Source organism: Physeter macrocephalus, chromosome 21, assembly GCF_002837175.3.
Source record: "Physeter macrocephalus isolate SW-GA chromosome 21, ASM283717v5, whole genome shotgun sequence".
NCBI lineage: Eukaryota > Metazoa > Chordata > Mammalia > Artiodactyla > Physeteridae > Physeter > Physeter macrocephalus.
This window is the reverse complement of record NC_041234.1, coordinates 40,941,420-40,963,088: the sequence shown is the minus strand read 5'-3', so window position 1 is coordinate 40,963,088 and position 21,669 is coordinate 40,941,420. Positions and strand designations below refer to the sequence as shown.

At 46.3% G+C, this 21,669-nt stretch overlaps 1 protein-coding gene across 3 annotated transcripts in view; it reads left to right on the top strand.

Moving 5' to 3' along the window:
• Positions 1 to 10,268: 10,268 nt before the first annotated feature.
• The window catches only part of AMER1 (APC membrane recruitment protein 1), a 30,802-nt gene continuing 19,401 nt past the window's right edge, over positions 10,269 to 21,669 (top strand). For 2 of the 3 annotated variants that reach the window (XR_008616337.1, XM_007122310.2), the window contains exon 1: positions 10,269 to 10,420. The gene's annotated coding sequence lies outside the window, so the exon portion shown is untranslated. Of the gene's footprint in view, positions 10,421 to 17,376; positions 17,439 to 21,669 lie in introns of those variants that run through there. The other variant, XM_028482718.1, reaches the window with a different exon arrangement.

The window sequence follows — 21,669 nt, the reverse complement described above, 5'->3', positions numbered from 1 at the left end:
AGTCTCATAGTTTGCTCCCTCAGTTCCCTCAGATCTTTGCTTGACTTTCACCTTTTCAGTGAGGCCTACCCCAACTGCCCTGTTTAAAGCAGCACCCTCCCACCAATACTCCTTCTACCCCTTTCCTGCTCTATTTTTCTTCATAACATTTATTGCCATCTGACATACTATATACTTTATTTATGTATTTTGTTCATTGTCAGCCTTCATGGAGCTTTCATTATAATGAAGTGAAATAGACAATTAAAAAGTGACAATAAAAACAAATAAATAACAATAAAAATAATATACCAGGAAGTGGTAATTGCTATGGGTAAGAAAAAGAGGCCAATTAAGGGATTGGAGAGTAAAGGGGCTAGGAATGGGGATTGCTATTTTATATTCAAGTATCCAGGGAAGGTTTCACTAATAAGGTGACATTTGAGAGACATTTGAAGGAAATGAGGCACAAACTATGTCAGTAACTATGTCAGAGCCCCCAGAGCACCTGGCTTTGAAGGCCAGGGGAGGTTGAGTGCAGGAGCTCCACAGAACTGGGGGAGACAGAGAATCCATTCTTGGAGGGTGCACACAAGGTCTCATGTACACCAGGACCCAGGGCAAAGGCAGTGACTTCATAGGAGCCTGGGCCAGACCTACCTGTGGGTCTTGGAGGGTCTCCTCGGGAGGCAAGGGTGAGCTATGGTTCACTGTGGGGACAAGAAAACTGGAGGCAGAGGTACCAGGGAATATTCATCAGTTTGAGTTCTCCTGGAGGTTTCCATTTGGCACTAAAACATGGCCCCACCCAACAGCCTGTTGGTTCCAGTACTGGGATGCCAGAGGCCAAAAAACCAATAGGGTGGGAACACAGCCCCACCCATCAGCAGACAGGCTGGCTAAAGACTTCCCAAGCCCACAGCTGACTCTAGACGTGCCCCTCGACACAGCCCTGCCCACTAGAGGGCCAAGGCCCAACTCCACACACCATGGGGCAGGCACCAGCCAATCCTGTCAAGAAGCCTGCACAAACATCTAGACCAGCCTCACCCACCAGAGACAAACACAAGAAGCAAGAAAGCTACTATCCAGGACACTGCAGAACTGAATCCGCAAATACAGATTAGAACCTACTCTGGGACCAGTTGGTTCCTGGCCCATGGGTGACAAGAGGAGAGTGTACTGTTGGGATACATAGGACATAGTCTACAAAGGGCCACTTCTCTAGGGTCGAGAAACATAACTAACCTTCCATACATAAAAATACAAAAAGAAATCGAGACAAAATGAGATGGCAGAGGATGAGATAAAACCCCAGAAGAATAACTAACATGGAGTTACGCAATATACCCAAGAAAGAGTTCAGAGTAATGATCATAAAGATGATCCAAGAACTCGGGAAAAGAATGGATGCACAGAGTGATAAGTTACAATAAAATTTTCACAAAGAGTTAGAAAATATAAAGAACAACCAAACAAAGTTGAAGAATACAATAACTGAAATGAAAAACAAACTAGAAGAAATCAACAGCAGAATAAATGAGGCAGAAGAATGGATAAGTGAGCTGGAAGACAGAGTCGTGGAAATCACTGATATGAAATAGAATAAAGAAGAAAGAATGGAAAGAAATGAGGACATTTTAAGAGACCTCTGGGACAATGTCAAATGCACCAACATTCACATTATAGGCGTCCCAGAAGAAGAGAGAGAAAGGGCCTGAGAAGATATCTGAAGAGATGATAGCTGAAAACTTCCCTAACATGGGAAAGGAAACAGTCAACCAAGTGCAGGAAGCACAGAGAGTCCCATATAGGATTAACCCAAGGAGGAACCCACCAAGACACATACTAATCAAATGGACAAAAATTAAAGATAAAGAGAAAATATTAAAAGAAACAAGGGAACAGCTACAAATAACATACAAGGGAATCCCTATGAGGTTATCACCTAATTTTTCAGCAGAAGCACTGCAGGCCAGAAGAGAGTGGCACAATGTATTTAAAGTGATGAAAGGGGAAAACCTAAAACCAAGAATACTCTATGCAGCAAGGCTCTCGTTCAGATTTGACAGAGAAATCAAAAGCTTTGCAAGACTAGCAAAAGCTAAAGAATTCAGCTTGACAAGAAATGCTAAATTAACTTCTCTAGGAGGAAAAGAAAAGGCCACAATTAGAAATAAGAAAATTACAAAATGGGAAAGCTCACTGGTAAAGGCAAACATACAGTAAAAGTAGGAAATCATCCACACACAAATATATCTAAACCAGCAATTGTGAGAGGAGGAGAGTACAAATGCAGGATATTTGAAATGTATTTGAAATTAAGAGATCAGCAACTTAAAACAATCATGAATATGTAGAGACTGCTATAACAAAACCTCAGGGTAACAGCAACCAAAAATCTACAATGGATATACCAAAAAAAAGAAAAAGGAATGCAAGCAACACTAAAAATAGTCAAAAATCATAAAAGAGGAGAACAAAAGAAGAAAGGAAGAAAAAAGACTTACAAAAAAATCCAAAACAATGGACACAATGGCAGTAAGAACATACATATTGATAATTACCTTAAATGTAAATGGATTAAATCCTCCAACAAATGACATAGACTGGCTGAATGGATACAAAAACAAGACCCATATATGCGGTGACTACAAGAGACCCACTTCAGATCTAGAGACACATACAGACTGAAAATGAGGGGATGGAAAAAGGTATTCCATGCAAATAGAAATCAAAAGAAAGCTGGAGTAGCAGTACTAATATCAGACAAAATAGACTTTAAAATAAAGACTGTTACAAGAGACAAGGAAGGACAGTACATAATGATCAAGGAATCTACCTAAAAAGAAGATATAACAATTGTAAATATATATGCACCAAACATAGGAGCACCACCATATATAAGGCAAATTCTAACAGCCATAAAAGGTGAAATCAACAGTAACACAATAATATTGGGGGACTTTAACACCCCACCTACATCAATGGACAGATATTTCAGACAGAAAATCAATAAGGAAACACAGGCCTTAAATGACACATTAGACCATATTGACTTAATTGATATTTATAGAGCATTCCATACAAAAGTAGAAGAATACACCTTCTAATAAAGTACACATGGATTCTCCAGGATAGATCACATGCTATCCTGGAGAATCTATCACATCTATCTCCAGGATAGATCACACAAAGCAAGGCTCAGTAAATTTAATAAAACTGAAATCATATCAAGCAACTTTCCCGACCACAACACTGTGAGATTAGAAATAACTACATGAGAAAAACTGCAAAAGACACAAAACATGTGGAGGCTAAATAATATGCTACTAAATAACCAATGGATCACTGAAGAAATCAAAGAATAATAATTTAAAAAAATACCTAGAGACAAATGAAAACAAAAGCACAATGATCCAAAACCTACAGGACACAGCAAAAGCAGTTCTAAGAGGGAAGTTTATAGTGATACGAGCTTACATCAAGAAACAAAACAATCTCAAATACACGACATAACCTTACACCTAAAGCAACTAGAGAAAGAAGAACAAACAAAACCCAAAGTTAGTAGATGGAAAATCATAAATATCAGAGCAAACATAAATGAAATAGAGACGAAGAAAACAATAGCAAAGATCAATGAAAGTAAAAGCTGTTTCTTTGAGAAGATAGACAAAATTGATAAACCATTAGCCAGACTCATCAAGAAAAAAAGGGATAGGGCTCAAATCAATAAAATGAGAAATGAAAAAGGAGACATTACAAACAACACCACAGATATACAAAGGACCATGAAAAACTATTACAGGCAGCTATATGCCAATAAATTGGACAACCTAGAAGAAATGGACAAATTCTTAGAAAGGTACAATCTTCTAATACTGAACCAGGAAGAAACAGAAAATATGAACAGAATGATTACAAGTACTGAAATTGAATCTATGATTTTAAAACTCCCAATAAACAAAACACCAGGACCAGATGACTTCACAGGCAAATTCTACCAAACATCTAGAGAGGAGTTAACACCTATCCTTCTGAAACTGTTCCAAAAAATTGTAGGGGAGGGAACACTTCCAAACTCATTCTATGAAGCCACCATCACGCTGACACCAAAACCAGACAAAGACACCACAAGAAAAAATATTACAGGCCAATATCACTGATGAACACAGATGCAAAAATCCCCACAAAATACTAGCAAACCAAATGCAACAATCCATTAAAAGGATCATACACCATGATCAAGTGGGATTTATACCAGAGATGCAAGGAAATTTCAATATCCACAAATCAATCAGTGTGATACACCACACTAACAAACTGAAGAATAAAAACCATATGATCATGTCAAAAGATGCAGGAAAAGCTTTTGATAAAATTAAACATCCATTTATGATAAAAACTCTCCAAAAAGTGGGCATAGAGGGAATGTATCTAAACATAATGAAGGTCATATATAACAAACCCACAGCAAACACCACACTCAGTGGTGAAAAATTGAAAGCATTTCCTCAAGATCAGGAACAAGACAAGGATTTCCACTATCATCACTTTTATTCAACAAAGTTCTGGAAGTCTTAGCCACGGCAATTAGAGAAGAAAAAGAAAAAAAAGGAATCCAAATTGGAAAAGATGAAGTAAAACTGTCACTGTTTGCAGATGACATTACATTATACATAGTAGATCCTAAAGAGGCTACCAGAAAACTACTAGAGCTCATCAATGAATTTTGTAAAGTTTCAGGATACAAAATTAATACACAGAAATCTGATGCATTTCTATACACTCACAATTAAAGATCAGAAAGAGAAATTAAGGAAACTATCCCATTTACCATTGCATCAAAAAGAATAAAATACCTAGGAATAACTTACCTAAGGAGGCACAAGAACTGCACTACAAAAACTATAAGATGCTGATGAAAGAAATCGAATATGACTCAAACAGATGGAAAGATATACCATGTTCTTATATTGGAAGAATCAATATTGTTAAAATGACTCTACTACCCAATGCGATCTACAGATTCAAAGCAATCCCTATGAAATTACCAATGGCATTTTTCACAGAACTAGCATAAAATAATTTCTAAATTCGTATGGAAACACAAAAGACCCCAAATAACAAAGCAATCTTGAGAAAGAAAAAGGGAGCTGGAGGAATCAGGCTCCCTGACTTCAGACTATACTACAAAGCTACAGTAATCAATACAGTATGGTATTGGCACAAAAAACAGAAATATAGATCAATGTCACAGGATAGAAATCCCAGAAATAAACCCATGTGCCTAAGGTCAATTAATCTATGACAAAGGAGGCAAGAATGTACAATGGAGAAAAGACAGTCTCTTCAATAAGTGGTGCTGGGAAAACTGTACAGCTACATGTAAGAGAATGAAATTAGAGCATTCTCTAACACCATACACAAAAAATAAACTCATAATGGATTAAAGACCTAAATGTAAGGCCAGACACAATAAAACTCTTAGAGGAAAACTTAGGCAGAATACTCTTTGACATAAATCATGGCAATATCTTTTTGGATCTGCCTCCTAGAGTAATGGAAATAAAAACAAAAATAAGCAAATGGGACCTAATTAAACTTAAAAGCTTTTGCAGAGCAAAGGAAACCATAAACAAAACCAAAAGACAACCTACAGAATGGGAGAAAATATTTGAAAATCATTCAACTGACAAGGGTTTAACCTCCAAAATATACAAACAGCTCAAGCAGCTCTATATCAAAAAAACAAACAACCCAATCAAAAAATGGGCAGAAGATCTAAATAGACATTTCTCCAAGGAAGACACACAGATGGCCAAAAGACACATGAAAACATGCTCAACATCACGAATTATTAGAGAAATGACTACAGTGAAGTATCACCTCGCACCCATCAGAATGGCCATCATCAAAAAGTCTACAAACAATAAATGCTGGAGAGGGTGTGGAGAAAAGGGAACTCTCCTACACTGGTGATGGTAATGTGAATTGGTGCAACCATTATGGAGAAGAATATGGAGGCTCCTTATAAAAATTAAATAAAGAACTACCATGTGATACAGCAATCCCACTCCTGGCATACATCCAGAGAAAACCATAATTCGAAAAGATACATGTAGTCCAATGTTCATTGCAGCACTATTTACAATAGCCAAGGCATGGAAGCAACCTAAATGTCCATGAACAGATGAATGGATAAAGAAGATGTGGTTTATTTATACAATGGAATATTACTCAGCCATAAAAAGAATGAAGTAATGCCATTTGCAACAATATAGATGGACCTAGAGATTATCATACTGAGTGAAATAAGCCAGACATAGAAAGGCTAATATCATATGATATCACTTATATGTGGAACCTTAAAAAAAATAAAGATACAGATGAACTTATATACAAAACCAAAACAGATCTACAGACATAGAAAACAAACTTATAGTTACCTAAGGAGAAAGTTGGGGGGAGGGATAAATTAGGAGTTTGGGATTAACTACTATATATAAAATAGATAACCATCAAGGACCTACTGTATAGCACAGGGACCTAGAGTCAGCATTTTGCAATAACCTATAAGGGAAAACAATCTGGAAAAAAAAAAGATATATATGTTGTATAACTGAATCACTTTGCTGAACACCTGAAACTAACACAACATTGTATATCAAGTATATTTCAATAAAATAAGCAAATTTTAAAAAAAGCTCTGTATAAAGAGTCACAGGCTCTTGTGTGTTTATATGAAAAATGGTTACAAAATTAGTTCTATAACTTTGAAGAGCTGTACACTGAATCAGAAGTAGACCAACAATAATAATACAGTAGCAGCAGCTAACATTTATTGAGAGTTTTGTATGTATCAGGCTCTGTGCTGAGTACTTACGTGTAATACTCATTTAATTCTTACCACAACTCTGTGACATGGGCACTCTTATTATTACTTTTTTTCAGAAGAGAAAACTGAAACTCAGAGAGGAGAATTAACCTGCGCAGTTAACACTGCTCCAAAGTGGTATGGCCAGCATCCCAGCCCAGGCAGTCTGGTAGCAGAGTCACTACACTATTTAGCTTGCTTCCATGGGAAGGACAAACTTAGCTAGCTGAGCCTCAATTTAGTCAGACAGCCATGGTCTTTTACACTTTCATTCCAGACCTATCTTTCCAGCCCAGTTTCCAGCTTTTCCTCTCTCTATATACAAATACTCAGCCCCAGATGTCCAGAATCCTAGCTTTTGCTTAACCCACCATACTCTCTCAGACTGATGGGCTTTGTATTGGGCAGGAATCCTTTCCCTACTTTTCTGACTTGACATAATCCTCAAGGCCATCCTCCATGGAACTTTCCTCTGATGCCCTTCCCTACCCTGGAGGGAAGGAACCTCTTCATCTGCAACGCTCCAGATCACCTTTGCCAGACCTCTAGTCTAGCTTTCAGCTCCTCTCAGAACTCCATCGCCAGATTCCCCTTTCTCCCAGAATGTTACCACTGTACCCACTCCTCCCAATGCCTATCACCAGGCCTGGCATAGAGGAGGTGCCCATGGAACATTTGGTGAAGAAAGAAATGAGCAGTGTAGTCATGTGAATCAGTCTGTCTACCTGAGTTTACAGAGTTGCCTCCACACAGCCTGCACATCTGTTCTCATGGGCTTTTCACCACAGAAACAAGGTATTGAGCAGCAGAGTGATTATCTCCACTTTGGAGGTGAAGAAACTTAAGACAAGAAAGTATTCTTGCTCCCCACCACCAGCCCCTGTAGTGACCAAACAAGTTGATCATGCATCACTCAGCATGTGTAATGGGGGCCTGGAGGGCACCCTCTTCAAGAAGGCAGTTTGAGGTACAAGTTTATGTCCATACTTGGTCTTGCCATACATTGTCCCTGGGGAGGAGTGGGCCATACAAACAAGGAGCTGTGCCACCCCCCCGCAACATCCCTTCTACCTTAATGTGTACATACACAATCTCTACCTGAGACTTAGAAATATCAGACTTAGAAATATCAGGACCAAGAAGAAGGGCACCCAGCTGAGACCTCTTTAGCATGTCAAAGACTACTTTCATTTTCATCAAACCCTATTTATTTTGGGCCCAGCCCAACGTCAAATATCTATCAGTCCCAAATCTGACTGGTGTGGCAGAATGTTTGGTAGCTGGGTAGAGGATATGGAGGACTAGCTCCTGTGACAGGAGCCGTGCAACAGTGCCCCCTCACCTCAGGGTTATTTCAAGCCCACCACTTGACTACTTTATACGTCTCTTCTCCCTGTTCCCACAGCTGAGACTGTCCTGGCCCTGTGTTTCCCTGGGCTAGATTTGGAAACTGTCTTCTCCAAATTGTAATCTTTGGTCTACTCCAGTGAATCAAGGCTCCGGGTGAAAAGGGAACAGATGGCAGGCAACCAGAGGCATGAGGCAGTGAGAAAGCCTATGAAGGAGGTGCTGGGAAAAAAAAGACACCTCCAAATCAGGTCCAATAAATGAGAATCAGGACTTTGCAAAGCAGGAAAGCACAGCACCAGGGAAACATTATAGTCCAGCCATACTGATGGGGAAACTGAGGCTAGGGAGAAGGCGGCACTTGCCCAACAAAGTTGCACAATGAGTTAGCCACAGCCCCCTCCTCCCTTACATTTATTTGGACCTAGGACTAGGAGAGGTGGTCTGATGTTCAAATACTGATTTTTGTTGGCCATGTATAGAATGTCATGGAAAGTCACGTAATATAAAAAGAATTGAGTTGAACTGTCAGAGTTGGAAGACATCAGTGAGCTTGAACAGTCTTACCCCCTCCTTGTGGAGATGGGGTAATTGACTGGCCCAGAGAAGAAAACGGACTGGCCAAGGTCATACAGCAACTCTGAGGCAGAGTCGAAGCCAGATCCCAGCTCTAGCAGCCATGTCACTTCCTGTGCCCCACACATGCAGGGGCAGCAGTCCTCCTCTTACTAGTTTAGCAGCTGGATCTTTTCAAGGCAGACAGGACCCAATAGAGCAGCAGAGAACACTCCTCCTGCAATGCAAAAATGGCAGGCATTGTTCTCTAACCCCTCCCCTCTCCTCAATTTTAACACCTCCACCCCCACCCCCCCTGCTTTTTAGACTTCCACAGAGTTTTAGGGCTGGGCCTTCTGGATATTCTTGAGCTAGTGGTAGAACTGGATTCTTTGTTTCCTCTGCTCACCTGGCCCTGGCAACCACCAATGCCACTTAATGCTCTCAGGCTAGTTAGAGACCATCGAAGTTCAGGCTGGCCCCCTGCCACATCTCAGACACATTAGCGGCAAGGCTAGTAAAGGCCTCCTCACTCCACCTTCAACTTTGACCTTCAGTCTGGGCCCAGACAAGATTTTTCTCTAAATATCCGTATTTTTCAGGGACAGGAAACTGCACAAAGCCTAGCTCACCATTAAAAGGTTGAGGAGGCCACTAGAGACTTTGGGGATCCCCTCAAGTTCCGTAAAAGTTGGGAAATTTGGGTGAGGGTCAATCACGAAAACAGGTCTTTACAGAGAAAAGTGAAAGCAGCCCTGGACTGGGAGCCTGGGTTCTGAACTCCAAATCTGCCCCAGTCGCTGGCAGGGTAGGTGACCTTGGGGAAGCACTTTCTCTTCTCTGGGCAGCAGCAGGCCCTTCAGTAACTGGTGGAAGCTGGACTCTATGGTCTCTTAAGGCTCCAGTGTGCCGAAGAGGCGGAGGAAGCTGGGACGCGGGCGCTGCAATTCGCTTTCCTGGCAGGTGAGTCCCTCGGCGCGGCCCAGGGGCGCGTGCCCTGGGGCCCTGTTTCTATGCCTAAGGATGGGCCCGGCAAGGTGCCAAGGGGCTTTGTAGTCACCAACCTCTCCACCCCCGCCTCTCCCCGCCGGCCTCTCGCTCTGGAATAAACTGCCGGGCGGCGGCCAGGGCGCCGCAGCGCGATTGCACCGCGGCCACGGAAATGGGAACGCATGCAAAATCGAAACCGAGCTCCAAGGCTCCAGCGAGCCCCATCCGGGCGGGACCGGCCCCTCGAGCTTGCGGTGTCGCCAAGCAGCGACCAGCCCGGCGTGGGGGGGGGGTGGGGAGTCCCAGCGAGGGGTTCTGCAGCCTCTACGTCCCCTGCCAACACCACGCCCGCGCTTATTTGCATTTAAAGAGAAACGCACCAAGGAAAACAGTGGGCGAGTCGGGAAACGCCTTCTCACCGTGGCGATTGGGCCATACGCCTGCCAATCAGGGCGCCGATGCCCCACCCTGTGGCTGTGGAGTCCGGGGGGAAGGGTATGGGGGAGCTGCCCAGAGCTTGGGGTAGGGGAGCCGGTGCAGGAGGTGACTGGAGCGACGGCGGCGGCAGGGGCGGCAGTGGCGACGCTCTCAGCCGTGGCAGCCAAGGTTCCAGCCCCGGCCAGGGAGGCGCAAAAGACAATAAGCGGGCTGGAAACCGGACCGGGCCGGGTAAGCATTGCGCGCGGCCAGGAGCCTCCGCCTGCCCGCCGTCCGGTGCAGTCTCGCGTGCTCCGCTCTGGCCGCCTGGAGAGGAGCTCTAAGGGCTGGGCCGGTCGGCATCCGGACCGCTCTGCGCTCCCCTTTGGAACCCGCTTTGAGGACTGTCCGGTGAGGGCCAGAGCAGTGTCCCCTGGGCGCGAGCGACCGCGGCTAGAGGCGGAGAAGAGGTGGGCAGGCCGGCGGGCTATCCTGGGCCATGCCTTGGGGCTCTCGGGGGAGGCGGGGATGGGGCCCGCACGTGCTGCCCTGCGGTCTCCGGAGGGGAGCAGCCAACCAGCACTCCCAGCGGTGCATTTGTAGGCCAGGAGCTTTACAGCTTTGTTGTAGAACATTAGCTGGAACAGCTGTGTTACGCGGGTATTGCTCACCCCAGCGGCTTGGCTGCCGCCCCGCCCCTCCCCTCCCCTGCGCATCTCCTGCCTCTCCCTGTCCTCTAGGGACGAAGCCAGCGCGCTAGGCTGGGCCCGACCGGTACTTACTTTGGCGTGGATTGGGGTATCTACATTGTCTGCCCCCTCCCTGGGGGAGCTCAGTTGGGCCTGTGGTTTGCTCACTTCCCTTTGGAACCTCGGCCTTGAGGCCCCAACAGCCGCTCCCCCTGCTCCTGGGCCTCCGGGCGCATCTGGTGCCCCCCCCCCCGCCCCGCGGACAGGCGGGCTGGCAACCCGGCTCTCGCTGTACCTTGCGTTAGGGCAGAAGCTCAAGCTAGTCCTTGGGTTAGAGCTGCAAGGCCGCTTTGTGTCCCCCACCTACCCCCCGCCCCCCCGCCTCGCCTCCTCTCCCCTTGGAGGGCACTGGCCGCGTTTTTCTCTCCAGCCAACGGTTTAAAAATAGTGATAAGCATGGTGGGGTGTGTGTGTATGTTGGGGGGAGGGTGTTCTGTGCCAGAGGCCGAGGGAGCAATTATTGTAGTAGGGAATGAACCATTTGGGTGTGTGTGAGAGAGCTAGAGGCAGCCAAACCCTCCAACTTCGCAGTTACTTAAAATACCCAGGCTGCCAGGCCGCTGTCATTGTCTGCTGCAGACACCTTTGACACTGGTGACCGCTGGACTTTGCCTAGGCTTTTCGGTGGTGAGGGGTTGTGCCCTCCAGGCGCGCCACAGCCCAGGCGGCAGCTGGACTGGCTCCGCAGAGCCGGCCTCGGTTTGGCCAGACTTGTCTTGGCACGGGCCGCGGGGTCAAGGTGAGCCTTTGCCCCTCACACACTTACATCTCCCTCTGCAGCTTTGCCTGCCTGCTGCATTCATCTGGGCTGGGTGGAGGGTGCTGCGCTGTTGGACTCTGCACCCCACCCCTTGGTGATTCCAGCAGAGCCCCTTCCCCAAGTGAGTGCAGCTCCGCTCATTCGGCCCCATCCACCGCTGTGTGCCTCTGGCTATAGACTCTAGGCCTTTCTGAGGAACAAGAGGGAGGGAGCTACCTAGGGGCTTGAAAGGCTCTTCTTGGACATTTGACCCACCTCTGAGGGTGGAGAACTCTGTGGGCTGCAGGGCCCAGGCAAAGCCTAGGCACCTTTGAGAGGAGACAGTGAGACCCAATAAATCCCTCACTTAAGGGAAGGCTAGCTGGGAACCTTTGTGACACTAGCCAGGACTGCAGATACTACACTACAGTCACCTCCTCTCACTTTGACCAAGCACCAATACAGTCCCCCTACTTGCAGCTGGGCATCCTTGGCCCAGAGCTGGACATGTCCTCTGCACTACCTCAAACCAACAGCCACCTAACATATCTGCCCTATATAACTCCCTCCCCACACCCAAACCCACTCACCCTGCACTGTCCAAATTCTCTTCCCTCTCAGCTCTGGGCCTATCTCCTCAGTGCCTTTCCTGCCTGTCTCTTGCAGTCCACGATGACCTCTTCTTTCTCAGAACTCCTCCAGGCTGCCTGCATCCCTTGGGCATTTTGGGGCTTAAATTATAATAGGAGACAAATTATAATTGAGTTTCCCTGCCTCTACTTTGTCTCCCTGATATGGATGTTTGGGTTCTTTCAGAACCTCTCAGGGGGGTAAAGGAAACCAGGATCTCAGCCACAATCCCCTCAAAGCCTAGCAATGCATAGCAGTTAATGAATGCTCCAGAACGACTTGCCGTCTGTAAAGCTTTGGAGAAGACCTTTACCTCTCCAACTGGCACTTGTCCTGGTTCATATGAAAAGGATTAGAAAAATGATACTGAAAGCTCAGATATTTATTGAGTATACTTAATGAAGATTGAGAAGGGGGGTGGGTTGTATCTAAAATTAAAAGTAAATAAATCATGATGTCCCCCTTCAATAAGCTCAGGACCTGGACTGCCCAGTCCCCAGACTACACTACCTTTGGTTGCTGATTCATGAGTCTAGAAGCAAACTACCATGGAGAGAGATGAGAGATCTGTATATACAGGGGAATTGTCCTGGGAAGCCTCCAGAAATTAGAGGGGTTTGGTTAGGCAAAGGATAGTGGTATAAGCAAAATTAGGAGTAGGAGGGGGTGGCTTGCAAGCAGGCTGAGTGCAGTGACAGTCTTTTCTGGTTGATACTGTAAGGTAGAAAGTAGGTTGGGGCCCAGAGGTGGTGGGGTTCCCAAATGCCAGGTTGTGGAATGAAGATCTGATCTTGGGGGAATGGAGGAAGGAGCCATCAAAGAATGGGGAATTGGGAGGTTTTAATATTTTTTGTGTGTAAACATGCCACAATAAAATGGGATTTTAGAAAGGGTTTTAGAATGGGGTCTTAGAAAGGCATAGGAAGAGCACCATAAATTGGTCAGGTAAGAGGTCACCTTTGGATCTGAAAGAACTGGGGGACAGGCTATCTCTAGAGGGAAACTATCTTGTCAGCCTCTCTTTGGCCTTGCAGGGGGTTGGGGGAAAGGAGGGAGCCTGGAGCCTACATACCAACGTGGTGGAGGCTAAGTGTCCCTCAGGCCTCTGCTGATCCTTTTTCTCCCAGCTGGACAGGCCTTCATGGAGCACCAGTTTGGACACCTATGTTTACAGATGGGAATCCTGAGGCATTGGAAAGCAACAGGGACTTACTTAAGGTCACACAGCATTTAGGGAGAGGCTGCTGCCTCCTGTGCAGTGACTCCACTGTATCCCACTGTCTCCAGCTGCCTCCATTCAACACAAATCAGCACAAATTGCATTAACTAACCCCTCATCTTACCTAACCCATTCATCAAGAGTGAAGGGATGCTAAGTTAGCTTGCTAGAAACTCCTCCCCTGGCATGTCTCTTCCATTTTAGTCTTGGTCTACAGCCTGTCAGGGCCTGAAAGTTTCAGGAAGGGAGGTAATTGAAAGAAGTTGGCAGTCCAGTGATTCTCTCCTAGTATAATGGAGGTGTTAAAAATTCCTCAAGAACTGTTACATTTACAATCTCTGAACCAGGGGAGGAAGGGAATGAGAGAAATAGCAACAAGTCTGGCTTGCTTGTAGAATCAAAGAGGGAGAAGGGCTTCCAGCCCCCTCATTTACAGATGGGCTACAAGAGGGCATGCCCAGTGTTATTTCATCAGTGCCCCTGCCTCAAATCCTGACCAGGCAGATAGGCTAGGTGATAAAAGTAAAGCCCTCGGAGGAGGCATTTCATAGCCTTCCTGTGTCATTCATTCCTGGGTTACCCATCTCATTGCCAGGAAGTTCTTTCTCAGATCTAACCTGAGCCTCTCACGCTATGCTTAAACCAAGTGTGTGTGTGTGTGTGTGTGTGTGTGTGTGTGTGTGTGTGTGTGTGTGTGTGTGTGTGTGTGTGTGTGTGTGTGTGTGTGTTGGGGGGTGGGGTTGAGAGCAGCTGGCCACAATTGCTCTTCTGCTTAACAATTCATTGGAGATTTCATGGGCATTAAACCATCTCTTCCACCTCCAACTTCTATTCTCTGAATTAAATAATCACAGAGTCTTTTCACCTCTCCTTGGTCTTATTTTTCAAACCTGTGCATGCGTAAGTATATCACTAGCAAGGCAGGCAGGGAAACCAGAACCACTGCGGAGGTGCAGGTGCCAGCCGAGTGAGGGTGCATTGCTCCCCTGCACCTCCCCTTTTGGGATTAGGGGATAATATGAACAATGGAGGAAATGGCCCGAGGGAGCTTGGTGGAGTCAGAGGCAGCCATAGTGGTGCTGCAGGGGGTGGGGGTGGGGGAGCTTTGCGACCCTTTGATCTACATTTCTTGCTGCAGAGCGTTCATTGCTTTTATCTCCTACAGGTTTTTTTCCCCCCTGCTGGGTTTCGAAGCAGATACTAACCCCTCTTCTCTAGCCAGTACTCCTCAGCCCTCCCTGCTGGGGGCTGCAGCTCTTTCGGAAGAGGGCTAGGCCCAGACAGTTGTGGTCCCCCTCCTCTCTGTATATGTGTGAAATATTCATAGGCTAGGCCTCGTGCATTCAGAAAGAGTAAAATGCTGGGTAGGCTTGCAGGGGGTAGAAGTGAGAGGCATGAGGAGTGAGGCTGGGCCACAGTACACCTCTGTTCTGCAGTGGACCCAACTAGCTAGGCATCCAGGCCTCCCAGTGAAGCCTAGGATTCCCAACATCCCATTCCCTCAACATGCCTCCTGACTCAGCAGCCACTAGAAAACTGGACACAGGACCGCCCTTTCCCCAGCTTCTCATGCATCCTGGGGGAAGCAGATCCCCGGTCCAATCTCCCATTCCTACATGGGAAAACAGAGGCTCAGAACAGGGAAGGGATTTATTTGCCCAAGGTTACATGAGAGCACAAAGCTCCTGGCCCCCAATTCTAGGCTTCTTTCTCTAAGCACACTGATCCTGATTCCCCCACCAAACCTCAGTTTCCTTACCTGGTCTCTCACATAGGGTATGGTGCATACAGAGGGGTGGATACATAGGAAAGTCAGGAGTCTCCATTGTTCACTCCACCCAGCTGCTCCTCTGAAGGCTTTCCTTGGCTGTCTTGTCAAATCTGTTTCCCTGGGGTTAGGTCCTCTCTTGTTTTTCATCTGAACAGGGATGGAAGGAGGTAGTGCCTGTCTTTGATCTCACCCTTGCTGGGTTAGTACTGACGTAGTGGAAGCCTTATGATGCAGGCATGACAGCTTCCTTGGATACATTCCTCTCTAAGGGGGTTGGGAACCTGAGAGGGGAGTGGCAACTAGGTGGCTCCCAGAGCCCCCACCATTCCAGGCAAGTTGGGTAGGCAGCCTCAGCAGCCTGAGGAGAAAGATGGAGCATCAGGAAGATTCACCAGGAAGGCCTGTTTCTAGGGAGAGGCAGTGTCTGGGTGACCACACCTCCCAGACTGGAGAAGCCCCTGTATATTTGGGGCTGAAGCTAAGGGGCAGAGAAGGAAAGGAAGGTTTCCTTCCTTTGCAAGGAAACCTGCAAAGGGCATGCAGAGAGCAAGTCTTGAAAGTCAAGCAAAGGGGTTTGGCCTTGATCCTGTAGGCAATGCGGAATATTTGGTAAGTAGAGGAGTGATGTGCTGAAATCAGGATTGTAAGAAAATGAATCTGGCAAGGGTGTGCAGGATGGATGAGATGGAAATGGGGAGGCAAGGGGTGGGATTTCAGTGTCATGGCAGGGAGGAACCAGAGGGAACTCTGCTAAGATGCTTTTGTCATCCTCATAGGACCGGGAGGGGTGAGGGGGAATCTGACAAGCTGGAGTGGAGAAGGTAGCTGCAAGAGGCCCCATCACAAGGGGACGTTATTGAACATCTGCTTGGTACCTAGCAAATAATCTGTCTTTTACATTTATCATCTCTAATCCTTACTGCGATTCTACATGGTAGGTAGCATTTTCTTCATTTTATAGATAAGGCGTTTGAGTTTCAGAAAGGTTAGGCCACTTTCTCATATCCCACAGCCTGAAAGGGATGAAGCTGGCATTTTAATTCTGGGCTGACAAACTCCAGCTAAATTAGAATTCAGTTGAACCAACGTTGTTTGAGCTCCTGCTTTGTGCTAGATATGGTGACTACTGTATAAGATGAGGGAGGGTGCCTTGAGAGAAATGAAAAGACAGACTGAGGCCTGCCAGAATGAATTGCCCAAGGCTGAGTATGTTAATTCATTTGACGGACTAGTGGTGGGGGAATAGGAGCAGGGGCTAGAGGGCCCAGTTTGGGGTCTGTGCTGCATCTAGAGTTGGTGGGATGCCCCCTTGAGAAGAGGTGCCCCTCAGGAAGCCTGCAAATTAAGGGAGGAGTGGTTTCAGGGATAGCTTGGGTGGGGCTCTGCCAGCTGCCTTTACAGCTCCACCAAAGAATACCAAGCTAGACAGCCCTTCCTTCAGGTCCTGAAAAAAATGGTTTTGAGAGTAGACTTTGGCTGTAGGCTTTAGAAATGGTTGATTCAAATTCCAAATCTCATAGATCATTTTCCTTAAATAATAGCTCAGATTCTTTGTCCCTGTTTTGTCTTTACCCTTATCTTTGTCCCCACTGGCAGGTTTCTGTTTGGACCTTTTTTTTGGCCTCTCAAACTTATATCCCAAGGAAAAGAAGAGTAGAGGAACATATTCCACGGTTTGGGAGTAGTGATGGTGGGGTTGCTGATGAGGAGAACAGCCACAGGCTGGGTTGGCAGCTCTTGGATTCTGAAGTCAGCAGGCTTTCTGGAATGTGCTAGGTGGGGCCAAGATAGTGGCAGCCAGTGGGGACTGGAAATGCTTCAGAGAAGGCTCAGCTGGGTTGGGACAGGAGTGTGATGGGAGGGGGAGATGATGGCTCTTGCAGGTGTAAGGGGAACCTGCACAGTCCTTACTCTCAGTCTTCTTCCTTTGATTAGGGGCCAGAACGGTGCAGCAGAATGGCATAGAATTGGGACTCAAAGAGGCCTGGAAACTGGTGTGGCTCTGTCATCATCCCACTGTGTGACCTTAGGCAAGTCTTTTCCCAAGCCTAGGCAGTTTCCTTTTCTGTGACAAGAAGTTACCATCCCCTACCAGGACTGATTAATGGATTGCTGGGAAGGAGAAATGGGGAGTGAGGAAGTGGGGAATACTTTGTAAGCTGGTAAGTACCATGAATGGATAAAGGACATCCATTGATTTGCATTTCCTTTGATGCTGGTACTTTAGCTGAGTTTGAATTGTTGACCTTTCTGGCTTGGGCTAGAGAACTCGGCTACTTGAAATTCCCAGATAATCCAGAGCTGTTAGCCAGTAGCTGATTTGAGGCAACATTTTGAGTTCCTGAATGTCAAAGGTTGGCTAAAAGAACAACTAAAGTCTCCTGTGAGATAACTGCACAGTCACCCTCATTTACCATTTGGGTAAACTGAGGCCCAAGGAGGTTTGGTGACATACCCTTAGAGCACTGGGGAGCACTTTAGTCAACCCTGACTGAGGTAGTTTTGCTGATAGAAACTGTCCAACTATAGTTTGAATAAAATACATATAAAGCTAGTCGCCATGTTTTTGATCCTCTGTTATATAATGCATTTTATTTGGTACTTTATATACATCGGTTTTGTTCCTTAAAATAGCTTTAAGAGGTAGGCACTCTTAATAGCATCATTTTCCAGTTGGGGAAACTGAAAGAACTTGCTGGATTTCCCCCAGGTAGGCAGAGCTGATTACAGTGCAGAACTGGCTGACTCTCAGGGAGTGGGGGGCTGGGCTTCCTGTCCTTACTACTCCTTCCTTAGACCACCCTCCCCCACATACATGAGGGCAGGATGGGCCCAGAGTGGGCTTGCTCCCAGGAAAACTTCTTGGAGGAGGTCTGGGAAACTGTGACTAGTTGAGGCCATGCCTCTGGAGCTACTGTATAAACCACACACTTCTTCCCTGAACTCAGCCTTCTCTAAGTTGGCTGAGCTGGCCCCAGGAAATAGGGCTGGGAGCAGAATGTTTAAGACTTGGTGGAGCTGTTTCCTCCTTATCGAGAAGGATTCCTGGGGCAGGTTTGTGACTGGTCTCCTGCCTGTATTTTGAGAGGAGGGGAGAAGAAAGAACCTCTGCCCTAGCTCTGACCTAGCCTTTCACTGGTCCGAGAATGGCCTGAGGCTGGCCTCGGGAGCAGGGATGCCCACAGCCCAATTCTGGCCATGCTAGCAACAGCTGTAGCAAGTGGCCCCTGCCAGGGACCACAGAGTAGCCTTAGAGGGTTCCCTCACCCACCAGTCCACCTGAAACTTAGACAGCCATACAGGTTGAGAAACCTAAGGGTGGAGGGGCTCTGCATTTAGCAGGACCACTTTCTTGTCAGGAACCATGAAGGGAACCAGCCTCAGCCTGGGGGAGCTGCAGAATCTGTCCCTTTGCTGTCCCCTTTGCCTTCTGCCCCACCTCACTCTCCTGACCAGTGTACTCTGTGGTCCCGAATAAAGGCAGCATAACCCACTGGGGAAGGACAGCATTGGGACCTGGTGAGGTAGTAAGGTGTATGGAGAAGGGGCCTGGGCCAGAAGTGGCTAGGTGGGGCTGGGCTAGGGGGCTACTAGCTATGGGTGATTCCTGCCACCTCCTGTCCTACTGTCTTGCAGGGGGATACAGGGAAGAGACACTATGAGTGGGGTACATGGCTCTGGGAGGGACAAGGCAGGGAGGTAGGAGACAGCATAGTTTCAAGGCTGGTCCTTGCCAGCAAAGATAACCCTGGGCCTAGTTAGGAGGAAAGCCTGAAGCTGGGGGAAGAGAATTTCATTCCCAGGGACACAACCTTGCCTAGTTCACCCACTCCCACCACATACACAGAGGGCTTTTTAAACTGCCCTTAACGGAGGACTTTGTATAAATCCACGAACATGTCTTTAAAATCCCCTCACACCTGGCTCTTCCTCAGCATGAGCCAAGGCAGCTAGTCCCTTGGACTTCCTGTAATGAATGACTTTCTCAAATGAGTGGCCTTTTACACATGGTCTACTACTTCCTAAGAAACTGGGATCTGACCTGAAATAACGGTAATGCCAACCTTTCTCATTTGCTTTGCACTTTACAGTTTACAAAGTGCTTTTGGTCTCCATTATCCCATCTAACCTCACATTACTGCAGTAGACTGGGGAGATAGAGGGGGTAGATAGGGGAACTATCTTGATCTCCATTTCACAAGCACCCAAGGCTCAGAGGAGTGCCTTGGCCTGTTCATGGTCCCTTGGCATGGTATGCAACACAGCCCTGTGGCCCATGGCTCCTTCCACAACATACTGCAGATCCCTATGACAGGGAAGGGGACAATGTAGAGAGCGGTGGGCTGGCCTCTACTCCAACGGAGCACAGAAGCAAGGGCAAGAGAAAGCCCAAAGGGACTACCCTCAAGTCAAGGCATCAAGGTTCTGGAAAGCAGCCCTCTTTGAGATTCAGTCTGCCTAATTCTTCTGTTCACAGGAATTCCAGTTCCAAAACCAGTAGGACAATTAAGCCTTTGATTCACAAGGATGGGTAAGCCCATAAGGTTTTTCACTTAGCCCTTGGTCTTCCTTGATGACTAGTCTTGCCCATCCTTTCCCCTAAATAATTGCCGTTTTTACTCACTCCTGTCCAACAAGGCCCAGATTGAATGCCTCCTTATCAAGGCAGCTTTTCTGAGCCCAGGAGCTATCTTTCTACCTTTCAAGTTTCTCCTGGGATATGATCACAAGGTCTGAAGAATGATACTTCAACACTCTGCTTAAGCAATAATGGGGACTCTTCTCTAAGGCCTGCATCATATTGTGCCTTCAGACTGTTATATATAGGTTTTTCTACCTGTTAGCCTAGGGGATCCCCAAAAGCAAGAACTGGGGTTTCCCCTTCTGGCAGCACTGAGCTTAATAACTATCATTTAACCAAATGTTCTGGAGAGGTTCATTTCATGAATTCCACAGAGGGGAGTAGAATTTCACAAATAACTCCATTTATTGCCACCCCATCTCCTCAATGCCCAGCACCATAATGACAACACTGTCAGTAATTTCAGGACTGAGGTAAAAACATCTGTGCTCTGGAAAATGAGTGATTCAGATAGATGATAGGGCCCTTATTCCCATGAGACCCTGGGGCAGAGGACTCTGAGTGTATGTGTGTATGATTGTGTATTTCAGGGGTAGCACTGTCTATTGTGGGCCTATCAGTTACAGGGCTGAGCTGGAACAATGCCATGTTAAAGTATGTCACACAGAATCAAAAAAACAAAAACCTAACCTGAGCAAATGGCAATACAGATCTCTGCAGAGAGGGGATCAGATGAGTTTTTTCTTTCTTTTATTTTCTGGATAACCAGCCATTATCTTACTCCTAGTTTAATATTCAGTTCTGCAGAACCCCTGATGGAAGCCTGGATCACGTTGATGATTCAAGTGTTAGGCCAAACAAGGCACAAGGCACAAAGTTAATATTTGCTAGACAAGATCAGGGACTCCAGCAAGGTTCCTCTAATGAGGTCAGAGGTCAGAGGCCAGAGTGTAGCTGCCAGGCTCTCTCCACCTCCAGTGCTGATCCTTAGTTTCACTGCAGGTGAGTGTGTGAGTGTTATTACCGTGGCAACCAATCACAGGGCTGATGTGCTGGCTAGCTGCTCTTAGGACAACAGTGTTGCTTGCCTCTCCTTCTCTCTCTCTGGCTCCCAGCAGCTGTTCTGCCTCCCTTCCCTACCCAAGCTCCTTATCTGCTGGCGGCTACCCTACAGAGAGGGGACAGTGGTGAGGGACTTTCCAGTGAGGGGTCATTGGGTTTTAGCAGGCTGGTCACTGATCCAGCTGTCAATCAGTTGTAGTCACTGGAATGAATACATCAGACAGTGCGGTTGGGGAGGGGGATATGTTGGGGTAGGTGCTGGCTAGCTCTTCTTTTTATTCCATCTCTGTGACATTTGGATATTTAGAGGATTGGGAGCTTAGACCAGAAGGGTGTGTCTTGCACCAGGTTTGTTTATTTATTTATTTATTTATTTATTTATTTATTTATAAAAATTTTATTGGAGTATAGTTGCTTTACTGTATGTTAGCATATTGAAACTAATGTTTTGTTAGTTTCTGTTGTATAGCAAATGAATCAGCTATACGTATACATATATCCCCTCTTTTTTGGATTTCCTTCCCATTTAGGTCACCACAGAGCATTGAGTAGAGTTCCCTGTTGTACCAGGTTTATTTATTTAAATAGCTGTTGAGAGCCTAACTCCCAGACCAGGGACATGAATCATGTGGAGTTGTGCCTTCAAGGAGTTCCCTTTCTAGATAGGGAGCTAGGTGGGGGCCAAAGTAACAAAAGGAGCAGAGAAGAAACAGTCTGCCTCATGGTTCTAAAGTGGAACTTGGAAGTTT